Source organism: Panthera tigris, chromosome A1, assembly GCF_018350195.1.
Source record: "Panthera tigris isolate Pti1 chromosome A1, P.tigris_Pti1_mat1.1, whole genome shotgun sequence".
Taxonomy (NCBI): domain Eukaryota; kingdom Metazoa; phylum Chordata; class Mammalia; order Carnivora; family Felidae; genus Panthera; species Panthera tigris.
This window is the reverse complement of record NC_056660.1, coordinates 117676039-117693592: the sequence shown is the minus strand read 5'-3', so window position 1 is coordinate 117693592 and position 17554 is coordinate 117676039. Positions and strand designations below refer to the sequence as shown.

General features: G+C 45.4%; 1 pseudogene; it reads left to right on the top strand.

Annotated features, from left to right (window-relative positions):
• The first annotated feature begins 14924 nt into the window (after window positions 1-14924).
• On the top strand, window positions 14925-16143 carry LOC122230551 (annotated as a pseudogene).
• Window positions 16144-17554: the final 1411 nt, after the last annotated feature.

Below are 17554 nucleotides of genomic sequence, written 5' to 3'. Positions count from 1 at the left end.
TACATAATGAGAAATAATTTTAAGATCTTTAAATATATCAGGTACATCCTTTTTAGCAATGGGACTCCCTCCCCTTCACACACAAGAAACAAAATAAAGTAACTCTCCTCCGCCACAGGAGACTGCCAGCATAATTTCTCCATTCATTCACTCTTTCCACAATCATTTCCTGGGAGCCTACTGCATGCATAGCTGTGTTCTATGAACTAGTCTCCTCTTGGAATAGACCCTCTACTTCAGAGTTTCTTTATTTCCTGATACTCTCCAGAATTCATCTCCTAACCCCGAACTTTCTTCCACCCGGGTCTCCCAGGTCCATGAGCTCTGGTTTCTGAACTCGTACCCCAAGTCTCAGCCCTTGCCAGGAGTTGTTCTTCTAGGCACTCAGCTCCTCCTCAACAAATGATAACACAACCATTAGCCTCTGTACCCCTTAACTATACTTATTCCAACTGCGACTACACAGGGAGCATTCCCCTGTCTACAAAGGTTAGGCATGGGGAGGGGTATTCGCCACCAGTCGCCCCTGCCGCATCTCATGGTAGAAAAATTCACAGTGAGACACAGATCCCCATCTGAATACTGCCCCTACTCCTTGCTATACACAGAGACAGTGGATGGTTATTTTGAAGCTTCAGATCTGCTAACCTCCCACCCAGACATCTCTAGGTTCTGCTCTGCCTGCAGCTGGAGAGAAAGGAGACATCTGACACTAATGAGATTTAGTTCTCATCTCAGCTTTATCATTTCTGCCAATGAACACTTTCCAGGCCAAAGCTCAGCTCATTCTTCCTTGATTTTTTTTAAAAAAAGGTCTGTGGACCTTGCACTTGAAGCTCAGTTCCCATTAACTTTGCTTTCTCTAGTCTGCCTCCAAAACCAAGCCATTTTGCAAAAGCAAAATCCCAAGTGGCCTGGTGGTGGTTTGGCAAGTGGCAGATTTCTCTGGGAGAGAGAGAGAATTTGTGGGTAAAGGGTTAAACATTAACATGCTTCCCTGGAAGGTCTCTTCTATCCTGTTAATGGAACCCAAGTGCAAACCTTGGCAGGAATTGCACATTAGCTCATGACAGGTGTAGGCTTCATGCTGTTTGCTGCTGCATTTCTAGCAAAAAATCAGGGACATGGGGACCACTCCATGACACAGTAGGCTGGAACAGATTGCTTTGCAGAGATCTCTTCTGGCTGAAATAATTCCCTATAATAACTTCCTTGACACGCTGTTAGGATGGCCTATTTCCAAGGTAATGGCTGATGCATGAGGATATAATAGACATCATCTGTGGTCTTCCACAGACGAAGCTGCCAGAAATACCCTGCCGCATTCTTCTGAGAGAGGCGTTCACCCATCCAGCAATGTTTACTAAATTGTGTCCCTTGTTACACACTCCCCAGCAGCCTCCAGTTCTTTCCACATCATAATGTTCACTTTTGAATCTAACTCTGAGGCCACAAATTCAAACATCTATGGGAGCAAGCCAGATACATAAATGACCGAGGCAGGCAAGTGACAAGCAGAGAGAGTCTCTGCCTGTCTAAAGGGAGAGGCCACTCGCTTCCACGCAGTGCTTTTCCCTCCAGGATGCTCTTCTGGAAGAACTCTTTGCACATCTCTTCTGTTTAAAATTAAGCTCCGAAACAACCTCCTGACACAGTGCCAACCTGATCTGTATCCTGGGCTGAACAGTGTCCCACCCCAAATTCATGTCTACCTGGAACCTCAGAATGTGACTTTATTAGGAAATAGGATCCTGGCAGATGCAATTCCTTAAATAAAGATGAGATCGTACTGGCTGAGGGTGGGCCCTATATCCAATGACTAGTGTCCTTATAAGAGGAAAGACAGACACACAGGGAGGAAGACGCTATGTGAAGACAGAGTCAGAGATTTGAGCGATACATCTACAGGTCAAGGAATGCCAAGTCATGCCAGGGACTGTCAGCAACTCCCAAAAGCTAGCAGGCATAGAATCACCAGGCTGAAGCGGGGGACTCCATCAGATTTGCATTTACTTTTAACAATTTTTTTTTTTGACTTACAAAAGAGCAAAACATTTCAGCAAAAAAGAACAAGAACAAACGTGCTTGTGGGCCTCTGTGCTCCATCGTCTGAACTATCACGATGACCCCAAATCTATTCAGGCTCCTTTCAATCCACTCTCTATACTGTAGCCAGAGGGATTTTCTGAAAACTCAAATCAGATGATGTCAACCATCTCCCTCCAATCCCGTGCTCTTCCAATAAAGACTAAAATCTTTACCATGGCCCACAAGGCCCTGCACGCTCTGGCCCCTGCCCTGTCTCACTCTCTGTCTTAAAGTCTCACAGGCTTCTAGTGGCTCATGCTCCTTGTGTTCTCTTTAACCTCAGGACCTTTGCACCTGCTGGTCCCTCCACCTCAAGTATCCTTATCTCCCCCACCTCCACAGTGTGCACATACACACGTTCACACACATGCTCACGCATCCATATGCCCCTTGCACCTGGCTAATGCAAGGATGCTCACTCATTCTTCAGCTTTCAGGTCAGGCATCGTTGCCTCAGGAAAACTTTCCCAGACCTCCTTCTCTTCAAAAAAATCAGTCCCATCTCATTCACATACTCCCATGGTACCATATCCCTTTGAAATTTAGCAACTCCCACCTAAATGTGTGTGATCATCTGATTCATTCTGGCCCCTGCACTGGACTGTAAGCGTGTTACCTCACACCTAACGTGGTACCTCCCATACAATACGGTCTCACAGGAGGCATACAGTATTATCCCTCCAGGGAGTTTGCACACTTCCCTCCTCCTCCTCCAGGTTAAACAATCTCTAGAGGCTCTTTACGCCACTAGTCCTTGGCTCGTACTTTCATGAGAGTAACCATTTCACACTTAGCACTGTTCTACGATGTTCACATCTGTTTATATCTTCTGACCGCTGACCACACTGCGAGCAGGGATCACACCATGTTCGTCATTGCATTACCCAGTGTACAGGATGGATCCCTTGTCATACTTACAAGTATTCGTTGGATTCTTAAAGGCAGATTTTAAAACTTTACCGTATAATAGTTGTGAGGAGGCCTTACAGAGATGATGTGTGGGATGGACAGACAGGATGGCAGAGCTGTTCGGACAGGGAGGTGCTCAGGACTCCAGGCTCGAACCCGCTTTGTGCTGCTTCTATGAGATTTGGGACCAGTTAGTTCACCTCACTGTGTCTTAGTTCTTTACCTGGAAAATGAGGATAAGAACAGTACCCGCAAGAGAGTGACATCCATAAAGACAGAAAAGGCGCACAACGTCTTAGAGCAGAGTGGGCACGGGCATACTCAGTACATCAGCCGTGGTTAGTACTAGCTTTTGTTGACAGAGTGAGTGAATGCTCTTCTTTACATTAAAAAATATAATACCGAGGGGGCACCTGGCTGGCTCAGTCAGTAGAGCGTGTGATTCTTGATCTCGGGGTCATGAGTTTGAGCCCCATGTTGGGCAGAGAGATTACTTCTTTAGAAAGTATAATAATTAGAGCAGCTAATGCCATCTAAGATGGAAATACTTGAAAGTTCATGGAAAGGCTTCAGTGGAAAAGCAACAATTCAAGAGGAAAAAAAATTTAAAGGTAGTGACCTAGTCCCCAAAAGCAACAGAACGGAGAGGGGGCAAAAGGCACAAGTCAGGGAGGGCAGCTTTGAACAGGAAGGCTACTTCTTTGCGATGCCAACTCTACTTTTTAGGAAGACCTCATTTGAAATGCCAGATATCCCACTGCATGGATTCCAGTCTGGTGCAAGTACCTTGCTCAGATGGGTCTACACTCAAAGTTGAACCAGTTGTTCTCAGCTGGGGGCTCTTCCCTACACTAAGGACATTTGACAATGTCTGGAGAAATTTTTAACTGTTATGACTGGGGTGGAGAGGGGTGGAGCAGGAAAAGGGGAGGGTGGGCAGAGAGCAGCTTGCTTCTGCCACCTGGAGGGTACAGCCCAGGGCTCTGGACATATCCTACAATGCACTCGTCAGAACCTACAGCACCAACAAAGAATTTATCTACCCAAAATGTGCTGAGGTGGAGAAACCTAGCTCTAGATAATGACATTTCAATATCGCAGAGTGCTAGCCACAAACATCACGTTACGGGCTTGGGTAATTTTGTGTTTGTGATGTATCAGCTAGCCCCTGTTGCCGAAGAAGAGCCTTCAACAATAATCAGTATGTTTTAGGACTTTGTAGACCACTAAGTAGTCTGCCTGGATCCAAACTAAATATCTCACCTCTTTCATCCACCCAGGTCCTGAAATGCCCTGTTGTGGCCACTGTCCTTCGGAAGAGACCACAGAGCCTCAAGGAGCTCCAATCTGTTCAGTGCCTTCAGGAAATGTGGGTTAATCACTTCAACCTGCATCAGTTTAACAGGGATTTTTCTGAGACCTGTTTATTGTTCCGCTGCTTGGCCTCTCCGGAGTTATCTATGACCGAAGTCTTACATTTATTTGTAGAGTAGAAGGTATATTTTTACTCTCACATCCCTTCCAATTCCCTGAATTAAATTAGTATGAACTTTCCAAAATAAACTCACCTTTGAGTTGAAACCAAGCATGGAAAGTTTCAGTCCAAAAGGATACCTTATTGGAAAATTAGAGGCAAAGGAAAATGAGGATTATAACAAATATTTTAGTGTAACTTCAGCACTCGAAGTTACTGAGGATAGAGTATTGGTTATATAAAAGATTCTCCAACAGATTTGATGTACACAATCCAAGATTGACATTCAATTCCCTTTCCTTCAGACTGAAAGAAAAAGCAACTGGAAATAAACAGAATGAAAAAAGCAGCACATGTGGATCTAATTCTGCACCATGTCACTGGTTAAAACCCAAGGAAAGAACACTTTATCAGAATGAGAAAAGGGAAATGATCGATAATAGGAAGGAAGATCTCCGATTCCCTCACTCCACAAACATAATATGTTGGATCACACCTACGGTCTAGTAGCATTTGTCAACCACTCCAAGTTAACATTTTATGTGAATGGCCACTGTGGTTTTTCCTACAGAAAACTGTTCTCAGAGCTCTAGGTGATTTGTAATAGAGATAGACGTTAGGGCATTCAGTGCTTGTTTTTTCTCTTGATTCTCAACATGAGAAACTATTTCCCAATGATGGGCAACACTTAGAAGATTCAAAATCTGTATAATTCGAAGGTAGGTACCTTTGCAATAATGTATTCAGAGGATAAGTGCAACTTGGCTCCCATAAGGCTCAGATAAAATACTACTAGGCAGGGCTCCTGGGTGGCTCAGTCAGTTGAGTGTCTGACTCTTGATTTTGGCTCAGGTCATGATCCCAGGGCCATGGTATCCAGCCTTGCATCACGCTCCGTGCTGCTTAAGACTGTCTCTCTCTCCCTCTGCCCCTTTCACCCGCTTGTGCACTCTCTTTCTAAAATACATATTCAAAATGAAATAAAATACTACTAGACAAGGCAACATTAAAACTAGTGCATGTTTGGAGCGCCTGGGTGGCTCAGTCAGTTAAGCGGCCGACTTCGGCTCAGGTCACGATCTCACCGTCTGTGAGTTCGAGCCCTGCATCAGGCTCTGTGCTGACGGCTCAGAGCCTGGAGCCTGTTTCAGATTCTGTGTCTCCCTCTCTCTGATCTTCCCCCGTTCATGCTCTGTCTCTCTCTGTCTCAAAAATAAATAAAAGTTAAAAAAATAAAAATAAAAAAAAAAACTAGTGCATGTTAAAAACTGTAGAAAAACGAGCTATCCTCTAGAGAAAACTATTCTTTTCCAAACAATTTTTAGCAGCAACAGAATGCTTCCACCTTCCTGCCCCGCAAACAAACATACTGTCTTGGGCAAAACAGGAATACATAAAATGGACAAAAAGGAATCGCTTTCATAAAGCTGGGGTCCCAGAACCCCAGCCCTATCTCCCCACCCCAATACTCTTCTTTGTTCCAAATGACTATCCAGATAAATACATGGAAAAAAAATGGTTTCAAAATTAATGTTTTCCTTTTCCTAAGGATTGAGTTGACATCATTTATAGCTAGCCCTTATTTAGACCACAGGAGCACCAAATCACGTTCTCTTAATTCTACCAGCTCGGAGAAATAGTAGTTACTGGGGAGTGTAATTTGGGCAAGGTGACTTCTGTTTTCACTTTCCGTGATTCTGTGTTAACTTGCATTTTTATGATTTGCCCCCTAAAAGCAGTTTTTACTTTTAAAAAAAAAGGTATCTTGAAAAAATTTAACATTTTACTAAGTTTCCTTTTTATCTTTTTGGTGACTACTTCTTCTAGATTGTATGCTGACAAATGAAAAGGCTACAAGGGACGAGCGCATCTTTCCTGTTTCTTCACCTACAATGTGATCCACCTATAATACACAATTTAACTATGGGGTTAGTCAAACCGATACACCCTATATTTTTTAAAGGGGACCTCTGCATTATCTTCAATAAATTTTAAATACGTAATCTCTGTGAATGTAAGATGCTTGCGCGGTGATGTCTGCAACCACCGTGTCGGAGTTGATTCTGTTTCTTGGATGGCTAGACAGAGATCGCCGCCTGCCATCATGACTCTACAGACAGCTCTTCCTCCACCTAAGGTATGTCCTTCCTACAAGGGAATGTCCTTGGCACGGGATCATGAAATCTTAACACTCCTAACCCGAAGGATATGTGTATATTGGGTAATTTATGTTTTCAAATAAAACATTTATTAAAATTCACGGGACCTTAAATTTATACTTGGAATGGGAAGACATCTTTAAAAAATTTTTTTCATCAGAAAATGATCCCCCAAAAGGCATGTAATCACCAAAACAGTAATCACCACCTCAAATCTGTAATCCTGCCAAAGAAGCCTGCACAACAGGAGTAGTCAGATGACAGGGGTTTGCGGAAGCTCACGTTCCCTAAAATATCCTAAGCATTCCTCTCGAAAAAGCATAGGGGAAATCAAAGCAGCTGAAATTGTGGCTTTTTTCCTGGCCAGTTCTGTAAAACAATATACCAAGGGCTATGCATCTTATCTTATGGTCCACATTTCCAGTGAAGACGAATACAGAAAGTACATTTGGATTGGCACATTGTTTGAAGTATTTTACTTTAGAGAAAGAAAAGTTGAGCAATCCTGGAAGAACTCCATATTCTTCTTTAAAAAAAAATTTTTTTTTTAATTCCTCTTGAAAACTAGTTACTGCTTCGAGCAGGAAGGAAAGGTTCGGAACAGCTGTCCCTGAGTGAGTTGGGAGAATGTTAATCACTGTCCCTTCTCTCCTTTACTTAAAGATTAGCTCACATCCCAGACCCCTGCTAAAGGAAATCGCATACACTTAACTTTTGAGACCTACCATGAGGAATATTTCTGTAACAGTAGTAGGACGTCAGCCGGATCTAAAAGACGGTCAAGTCCGGAAATGTACCCCAAAGGCAACAAAAGCCCAAAGGGTCAGCAGCGGGCTGACTGGACATTTGAGAAAGTCATTTGTATCTTGACTTACGCTCCCCAGGAAAAAGTCAAACTTAACAAAAATGGTTTCAAAAAAAATGGAATTGACACATACGCGGGCATCTGCAACTTTAGCCAAAGCCTCCTTAGGCAAAGTGCACTTGCACAGACCATGTTAGGTTAAAAATATATTAAATGCAATTTCCTCTGTACATTGTTAAGTGAGGAAAGCAAGATGTAAGGAAGTAGCTAATATATAGTCCCACTGTAATAACAAACAGTAATTCTCCCAATCCCGAACAAAAAATTTTTTTTCCATATCCTTATTTGAGCATAGAGCTAGGTGTAGAAGGATATACAAGCTGCTAATTTTTTTTAACATTTGTTTATTTTTGAGAGATAGAGAAAGAGAGAGAGACAGAGCATGAGCAGGGGAGGGGGAGAGAGAGAGGGAGACACAGAATCTGAAGCAGGCTCCAGGCTCTGAGCTGTCAGCACAGATCCAGACACGGGACTCGAACTCACGAACCGTGAGATCACGACCTGAGCCGAAGTCGGACGCTTAACCAACTGAGCCACCCAAGCGTCCCCAAACTGCTAATATTTTAACAGGGAGGAGGATAAGAGAAGGGAGGGAAAAGGAGTTAAAAAAAGAGACAGACAGACAGAAATTGGATAGAAAAATATGCATGACCTAACACTGGATATGTGTACATTTTTAAATAGAAGAGAAACATAATTCTATGTTTTTTAAATAAAAGAGGGAAACACTATTGTTGGGATAGAAAAATATTCATGGCAAGAACTAGAAGGTGACACAAACATTTGTTTCCAGGATGAAAACATAGACAATCTTCTTAAAGCCAGTGGAATAGGACATTTTAGCAATATGGAGTATGACAGATTCTTCACCTGTAGGTAATACACTTTATAATACAATGGTTAGATATAAAGATAAACATCAGGTGCATTTGAAAAGGGTCTTTTGGGGCACTTGGGTGGCTCAGTTGGTTAAGTGCCCAACTCCTGATTTTGACTCAAGTCATGATCTCATAATTTGTGAGTTTGAGCCCCACTTCTGGCTCTGCACTGACAGCGTGGACCCTGCTTGGGATTCTCAATCTCTCTCTCTTTCTCTCTCTCTCTCTCTTTCAAAATAAATAAATAAACTTAAAAATATATATATAAGTAGGTCTGGGACACTGTGCAGACAGTCAGTGTTCTATGGGATCTAAATGAATCAGATACAGCCTAAAAAAAACTCCAAAGGTTTGCACAAATGGGACAAGAAATGACACCAATCCCTTCAGTCAATTTCCTCGGGCACCTGGTGGTCTGGAGGTCTGTGACCTCACAGAGCGCTGGAGATCACCACACCAGATTTGCAGAGCAGTGAAGTAAAAAGCTAAATCCTCAGTACATATAGCAAAACATGTCCCTAAGTCTATCAATATGGCAACAAGATGCTCCCCTTAGATGGTGGATAGGAAACTGATCAGAAAAAAAAGTTTTTGAGGAAATAAAATATTAAAAAATGTAAATGTGACGGAAATTATAAACAGCCTGGAGCTCCTCTCCCTTCGGGAACAGCTGTGTCTGCTAATCCCTTGAGGAGTCCTCCCTGCGATCGCCCTTCCTTCCTTCCTCTGTCTCTCTCTAATAGCTCCCTTGTTCCTGCTGGACAAAACTAGCCCTTTGTGGCTGCTCTCAGAACAACATTAAAAACAGGAATAGGGAAATTGTAAACAGGAGGCTTCTGGTCTACAGGCGAAGACACACACAGGCCTCTGAGGCCTACTTCATGCTAAGCAAAGAAACAGACCTTTGTTGCTAAAGGGATTAGGGCTGCGGGGTTTCGGAGGCGCTGCTGAGGCATTCAGCTGGCCTGAAGTAGGGGCTTTGTAAAGAGATACCTCCATTAGAGGTCTGTGAGCGGAAATCATTCATACTCTTTATACAATCTGGGTAATGTGATAGTGTTGGACTGTTAAACGCCTCTGGTGAGGCAGGGTCCTATCTCCTTGAATGGTAAATTCTTCAGCAGCTAAATAGATGGTGGTATATTACCTTCACTGACTTTGGTGTTGGTTTTTTTGTTTTTTTGGTTTTTTTGAGGTGGTGGGAGAGGGGGGAGGATGTCTTCTACCATTAACCCTTAGTGGGAGTGACATTAAAGGATCACCCAGAACCAGACAGGCAAAGTCTTCCCAAGTCAGCTAAGAGACGGCCACTGAACTTCTGGTGTTGGCATCTTACATTATCAAAAATGGCCCTCTCTCCGCATCCTCTGCACATGGAGACCTTGATCGCTTTGTCCTCACATTCATCATGACGATGGAAATCTCCATAGGTGCCTCATTCCATGCCCTTTAGCCTAGAATCCCCCAAACGACCTAACCATTTCCTCTCTATCCTATGCCCACTTTCACCACTCAGCTCTTCCTTGCCTCACCCTCCCTGGGTTGGATGAGTGCCCCTTTCTCTGAGATCTGTAGTGTCCTGTGCATATCTCTCTCATTGCATTCCCCATAAACCTGGAGACTCTTTGTATGGCTGCTACCCCAACAGATGATGAGTTCCCGGAGAGCAGGGGCTTATTTATCTTTGTATCTGCAATGCCTGGTCCTTCGTAGGTGCCTAGAGTTGTGTCCAGCAGGAGAAGGATGGAGTTGGCTGCACTGCCTTTAGATCGGTCCCTATCATAGCTGGGAAGATTATATCTGCCTGTTTTAATGGCTTTGAGGAATTTTTAAAAATTCCTCATGACCTCTTGTAGAGAACCCAACAGTCTTCAGAAAGCAAGCAAAAAACACTGTGGTCAGTTAGGAAAGAAAAGGAATCCTCCAAGGAAGATGACAAAAGGTCACTTCCCCACAAACAGCCAGCAGCCTTCTGAGTGACCTGGCTCATCCTGACCCTGCTTCCACATTCTCGATTAAGGGAGTGTCATCAGCAGAATGGAAATGTTCTTTGGGTTCATATTTAGTGTCTCTGGAAATAAATATTAATTATGGTATCAGATGTTGTACACTCAGAAAACTTCTAAGATAATTCCAGAAATAAAGTTCAAACAGTGGGAAGAGATGCTGCATCGGAGCTAAGGGACACTTTACCCCGGTAAGATCAGACCCATCCTAGCTGGCTGACAAACTCATCCCGGGAGAGACTATGGCTCCAGGTATACATGGGTGTTGCGGAAACTTCACTTAGAAGGGGTCCTGGTTGGGGTGCCTGGGTGACTTAGTCGGCTAAGCATACAACTTGGGCTCAGGTCATGATCTCACAGCCCGTGAGTTCGACCCCCGCATCAGGCTCTGTGCTGACAGCTCAGAGCCTGGAGTCTGCTTCAGATTCTGTGTCTCCCTCTCTCTCTGCCCCTCCCCCACCTGTGCTCTGTCTCTCTCCTTCTCTCTCTCAAAAATAAATAAATAAACATTAAAAAAGGTGGGGGGGCCTGGTTTCTGTAGAAGATAAACCTGCAAATGTGATGTGGCCTTTGCAACAAGTGATAGAAGGCTGATGTCTTTCTCCACTGCTGTTCTCAGTAATCAGGGACATGCTTCTCTATCAGCACGGCCTTAGATGTTATTAATTGTTGGCTCTTTCCATTGTTCACCATTTTCTATCTGGATTACCTCTCTTCTCGCCATTTGGCAGATGGGACTCTGTTCTTACATTATTAACATCACTGTCTGCACAAAGCAGTTACATATGGAAGGAAGAAACCAGCAATGATGCCATGGGCTTTGTCTCCAATTCTGCCACTTACTCAATCACCCATTCAGCCAACAAACGCTGAACATCTGCTACGTGCCACACACTGGGCTGGGCACTGAGAAGATAAGCATGACACAGGACTCACTCTGAAGATGGGGAGGCACACATAAAGAGTGGTGAATACCATGATGGCAATCTGCACAAAACATTCCCAGAGCATTGGGAGGCTGAAGGCATTCAAGGAAGCCCTCCTGAAAGAGATGAGTGCTTAGCCTAGAAGATCCTGGATGGATAAAAAAGCCACAAACATTTGGGAAAACTGCAGATATATGACTACGAACCAAATATCAAAAAAGTTTACTGTGTTATTATTAAATTCTTGGGTGTAATAATGTGGTTATGTAAGAAAATGTCCTGGAGCACCTGGGTGGCTCAGTCGGCTAAGCCTCCAACTTCTGCTCAGATCATGATCTCGTGGTCGTGGGTTCAAGCCCCACGTTGGTCTCTGTGCTGACAGCTCAGAGCCTGGAGCTTGCTTCGGATTCTGTGTCTCCCTCTCTCTCTACCCCTATCCTGCTCGCACTCTGTCTTTCTCTCTCTCAAGAATAAATAAACATAAAAAAATTTTTTTTTAAGGGTCCTTGGGACACGTGGGTGGCTCAGTCGGTTAAGCGTACGACTTCAGCTGAGGTCATGATCTCACGGCTGGTGGGTTAGAGCCCCACATCAGGCTCTATGCTGACAGCTCAGAGCCTGGAACCTGCTTCGGATTCTGTATCTCCCTCTCTCTCTCTCTGTCCTTTTCCCACTCACACTCTGTCTCTTCGTCTCTTAAAAAATAAATAAACATTTAAAAAAAAATTTTTAAGGGGTCCTTGTACTTAGGAGATACATGCTGAACTATTCGTGAAGAGGAGTCATGATATCTAAAAGTTACTTTCAAATGGCTCAGAAAAAGACAGGCCTATCTGTGTATGTGTGTGTATATATGTACTAAGGGGGATGGGGGGAAAAGAACAAATCTGCAAAATGTTATTTGGTCAATCTGGGTATATATATACACATTTCTTATACTATTCTTTTAATTTACTCTATCTTTTTAATTTCCAAAATAGAATATTAGATAAACAATTGTTAAAAGCACACAGAGTTGACCCTTGAACAATGCAAGGGTTAGGGCCACAGACCCCGTGCATTCGAAAATCCATGTATAACTTTTGACTCCCCTCAAACTTAACTACTAATGGCCTGTTGTTGACCAGAGCCTTACCAATAACATCAACAGTCAATTTACACATATTTTGCCTATTAACATGTAATATATATTGTATTGTTACAACAAATTTTGCTGGAAATGTTATTAAGAAAACAAAATGTTATTACAAAAATCACAAGGAAGAGAAAATACATTTACAGTACTGTTCTGTATCTACAAGAAAAAAATCCACATTTATACATGGACCTCCGATGCTCAAACTTGTGTTATTCAAGAGTCAACTATATATATAAAGCTATCACAAGTGCTAACACTGGACTGGAACAGGAAATGAAAAGAGAGCATTAGTCAGATAAAGATAGGGGGGGAGGTACCCCAGGGAGAGGAGATGGCTAGAGCACGGGACTTGGGAGAGGTAGCTGGGATGCCTAGAACTACTCCTGGCCCAGAGGTGACACTTGTGTATATCTGCCCAATGAATGAAAGAGTTAAACAGTATCGCCTAGGCAGGGAACTGCAAGCAGATCACACCAAAGTGAGCATAAGGTTTACGTTAAGGAGCCAGAGCCGATTCGGCTATAGAGGCAGGAGGTCTGTCATGGAAGCCTTTGTATATTCTCCCAAGGTCCTGGGACTTTATCCTGTGGGCGATGGGAGCTATGAGCGGGAGGCAATGTGGTCAGATTAGCATCTAGAGGGACCACCCTGAAAGTCAGGTGTCATGTGGGGTGACGGAGCACAGACCTCAAGGCGGGAGACGAGGGTACCAGTCAGGATGCCTTTGGCTCCCTTAAACACAAAGCTCTGAGTCTAACTGCCGGAATTTATCAAGAGACTTATTATCCAACATAGCTGCAAACTCTGAGATGACAGGCCGCAGACGTGGTTGATTCGGTGACTCAAAAACGCAACCACGGACCCAGGTTCCATCCTCTCTCCAGGGCACCATGCTCTGTGGTGGGGTCTGCCTGCAGGCTGCCTTTCCTCATCTATGCCAGACGGCTGTAGCAGTTCCTAGAGTGATGTACGGATACAGAGAAGCCCACAGACAGAAGGGAGCAGTTTCTTCTTCGGTCTCTTTCTTAACAAGGAAAACTTCCAGAAGCTTCCCAGCAAATTTTGCCTCACATCCCACTGGCCCAGATTGGATCACAAGCCCACTTCAAAACCAATCACTGTCAAGGGACCGCGATTACACGTTTGGCTCAGAATAATAATTTATACACAGAGGGAATTAACTATGATGAATCATCACTCGAAACACTCGGGAGCCTACTGGTCCAGGCAGAAGATGCTAGAAGCCTAAACTATGATAATGGTGGCGAGGACTGCAGACGTGAGAACAGATTCATGGTTTATTTAGGAAGTTATTTTGGTAGAATCTGGTGGTTGATTGAAAATGGAGGAGGAGTTACAGAAGAAAAGGACACCCTCTTCCATAATTCCAGCTTGGGTGAATGGATAGAAGGAAGCGTCATTAACTGAGATGAGGTGCCCATGAAGAGGGAGGAGGGTGTGGAGAAAAGACGGTGTGGCGCACATTCGATGTGAAGTACCCGTAGGCTTCGGAATAAAAGTATTAGCCAATCAGTGGAATAGGAGTCAAACTGTTATCCCAAACAGGTAGCCCTTTACACCAGACATGGTCCTCAAATGGGCTTTGGTCCCTACGGACATCTTCGAACCAATATTTAATCACTGAGAGATTCCAAATAGGATTATATATTTCCGGTTTCTTTAGGGAAAATTGGGAAATCTGGCAACACTGGTCCTGAACTGTTGCTTGTCAACCATCGGTGGAGCCCGGAAGCAGCCCTTCTCTTTAGCTAGAATAAGGGCTTCTCTGGCCTGCCACACTCTGCCTCCATCACTGCCTTTACCTGCTTGGCCCTGAAGGCATTTCCAACCAACACCCTGCTCACAACCTTGGAGACAGAGGTCTGAGCTGCCTGGTATTTAGATGGTGGTCAAATACCTCACCCAAAGAGAAAACAGAATGAAAGTACGTCAAGGAGGTAACCCTGGAGCCATGAATTCTTTAGTTTTGGGCTTTTTTTAATGTGTATTTATTCCTGAGAGAGAGTGCAAGTGGGGGAAGGGCAGAGAGAGAGGGAAATGCAGAATCTAAGGCAGGCTCCAGGTTCTGACCTGTCAGCACCGAGCCTGACACGGGGGTTTGAACCCACGAACCGTGAGATCAAGACCCGAGCTGCCTGAGCCAAAGTCGGACACTCACTCGACTAAGCCACCCAGGTGCCCCAGCCATGAATTTAGAAATGGAGGGAGAGAAATTCACGCTGGAGAGAAAAACAAATGGCGCAAGTGAGCATGAAGTCTCAGGAGCTAAGAGAGGAGAGCTGAAGTTGGAGGGAGGGCTCTCCTGCCCTATATGCAACAGGAGGTCCAGGGAGGGAAGGATCCAAAGGAGACTCGGCATTGGGGAAGTAAGTCGTGGGTGGCCAGGAGTTTACCTGTGTGACACGGTGGGGGAAGGGGCAGACAGCAACCGGGGTGGGTAGAGGATAAAAGTAAGTGTACATGGTGCGCATGGACTGCTCTGGTAACAAAGAAGAAGAAAGGCTGGATGGAAACTAGCGAGGCTGTGGGGCAAGGCATGGTCCCTTGGCAGGATCAGAGACACTCAGACATTGCAAAGGGAAGAAGCAGCCAGTGGTGAGATGCAGGCTGTAGACATGTAACAGAGGGATGAACCAAGTCCAAAGGGAGGCGGGAGGGGCAGGGCGACAAAAGAGTCAGGCATAGGTGGCTGGATTCACTGCATAAAAGAGAGGCCTCCGAGGCTGGTGGATTGGAAGTGATGATACACCTATAGGCAGATGAGTGTGTTCAGAAATTTGAGAGTTAAGTCGCTGCTGAGCCTGGTGAGGGGGAGCATGTGGTGTAAGGCTGTGGGCGCCTTGGCCTCCAGGGACTGGTCCCTCTCCTGCCCCCCTCCAGCCACCGTCTCCGGGTCACTGCACTGGAGCCTGAACCTGAGGAGGTGCTGGACCTGAGTCAACTGCCACCCAAGCTGCTCCTGGTGGTGCTGAGCCATGTGTCTCCATGCACACTGCTGGGGTGCAGCTGCCAGGTACACAGGGGCTGGCACGTCCTGATGAATGACCTTCCCGGGACCACAGCGCTCTGCTGCCCCTCGCCTTCAGTGGCCTGCCCCGCGTCCATCAGGCCAGCCCCTGCCTCCTGGGCCGCTTCTGCAATCAAGAGCAGAGACATCGAATGCAACCTTATAGGCAATCCCTGTGGCCAAGAGGCCTCCGGAAACAATGGTGCAGCATGGTGGGGTGGCTGCGTGGTGGAGATGAACAGGTCAACGGTGCCCCGGAGCCCCCTCGCAGACCTGCTTCGTGTCTTCCTTCAGCTCATGTCTCAAGAAGCAGGTCTTGGGCCCAGAGGAGGAGGGCTAATGGCTGGAACTGCTCGATAGTGGCAAGATGGAGATTTGTGTCTCTGACTGACGTCAACCAGATTGCTGTGGGCAAATTCTCTGCTATGGCTGATCCCATTCAGCAGTGGTACAACAGTGGTTGCTTTCAGGTCACCCAAGTGTTCTCCAACATCAAGATGGGCCAGGGGCTTTGTGTCTTTCCAACGCTGAGGCCAAAACATGCAGATCTGGGCTGGTCACTACAGACCTGGTGGGACCAACTCCAGTGTGATGGTGTGGGCCCATCTGTCACAAAACAACCTGAGTGGTGCCTTCCAGGACCTGGGATCACTGGCCAGGACTTCTCATTAACCAAGGGCTTATACCTCCCTGACATCCTGTGTACTCCAAGGTTCATTCGAGGGTCTTGCTGGGTCTCTTCTTTAGGTTCTGGAAACTACTAGAAGAAAGCTCTTCCATCAGATCTACCTACTGCTGTTTTAGGGCAGTCCTTCCCCCTTGGGGGTTGGGGGAGGCAGCAGGTGAGCACGGAGGGATGCTAGTCCTGGAGAGGGCTCTTCACCCTCCCCACAGAAGCACTCTGATCCAGCCCCAGCCCCCTCTTCCCTTGTCTCCTCTTGTTTCTGCTTCAGGGGCTTTACTGGTCCCTTTAGGGAAGGCCTCTCATCTCTGAAGTAGAGTCTCATCTATGGCAGGGAAAATTCCAGCCACCTTGGGTGGTAAACTTAACCTCCTGAAGCCTCAAGGACCAGGCCTTGCAGCTGGAAGTCAACCAGCACGAAAAACGTTTAGAGATGCTCAAGGACCCCTGTTATTGTGTGGTACATAAAGTTATTTGGATTTGGAAACTAGTAATTGACCTTTCACAGGGAAGGCCTTAGTAATCCTTCAAAGAGATGCTCCAAGATGCCAGTCCTTTTCCATTTGGTATGAAGGACGGGGTAGGGTGGGAAGAGTGGAGAGGCCTATTTCCCAAGCAGCAATGGTGGAAGACTAAGCTAGTTTTCAAGCTCTAGGAAGCTGAGTTCCTACCAGCAGACAGAAAGAGGCACACACTGGATAATAATTCTCCTAGGAGAGGGCAGAGGCACCAGGTCAAAGGATGGAGGGGAAGGGTCACAGCGGCACCCATGCCTTGGGGGCTTGCGACATCCACAGCCTCTGTCTGGGTCATCTCTTGTGTTCCAGGTTCGGATGCACGTTTGCCCCCTCCCCTATGCTTGACTCACCACAGAAGTGCCTGGGATAACCCAGAGGGCAGTAAATGTAACTCTACTCATGCAGGTAGGTTCACCAGTGACTGTAACCCCAATCCATCTAAGGAAAATGAGTTGGGAGTGCCTGGGTGGCTCAGTCAGCTTAGCATCTGACTTTTGATTTCAGCTCAGGTCATGATCCCAGGACTGAGGCTTCAAGCCCATTGTCAGGCTCCGTACGGAGCACAGAACCTGCTTGGGATTCTCTGTCTCTCTCTCCCTCTGTCCCTCTGTCCTGAAATCTCTCTCTTTAAAATAAATAAATAATAATAATAATAATAATAATAATTTTAAAAAGAATAAAATTTATGAAAAGGAGAAAAGGAGGAAAGGAAAGGAAAGGAAAGGAAAGGAAAGGAAAGGAAAGGAAAGGAAAGGAAAGGAAAGGAAAGCTCAAGTTTCTGTTTGCCTGATGTTACAGTTAACTCTGAAGCCAAGTAGGCTTTGGTGCCACCTTTACCCAAGGCCTTCAGGCTTCCTCCAAGGAAATGACTGCCAAAACAGTC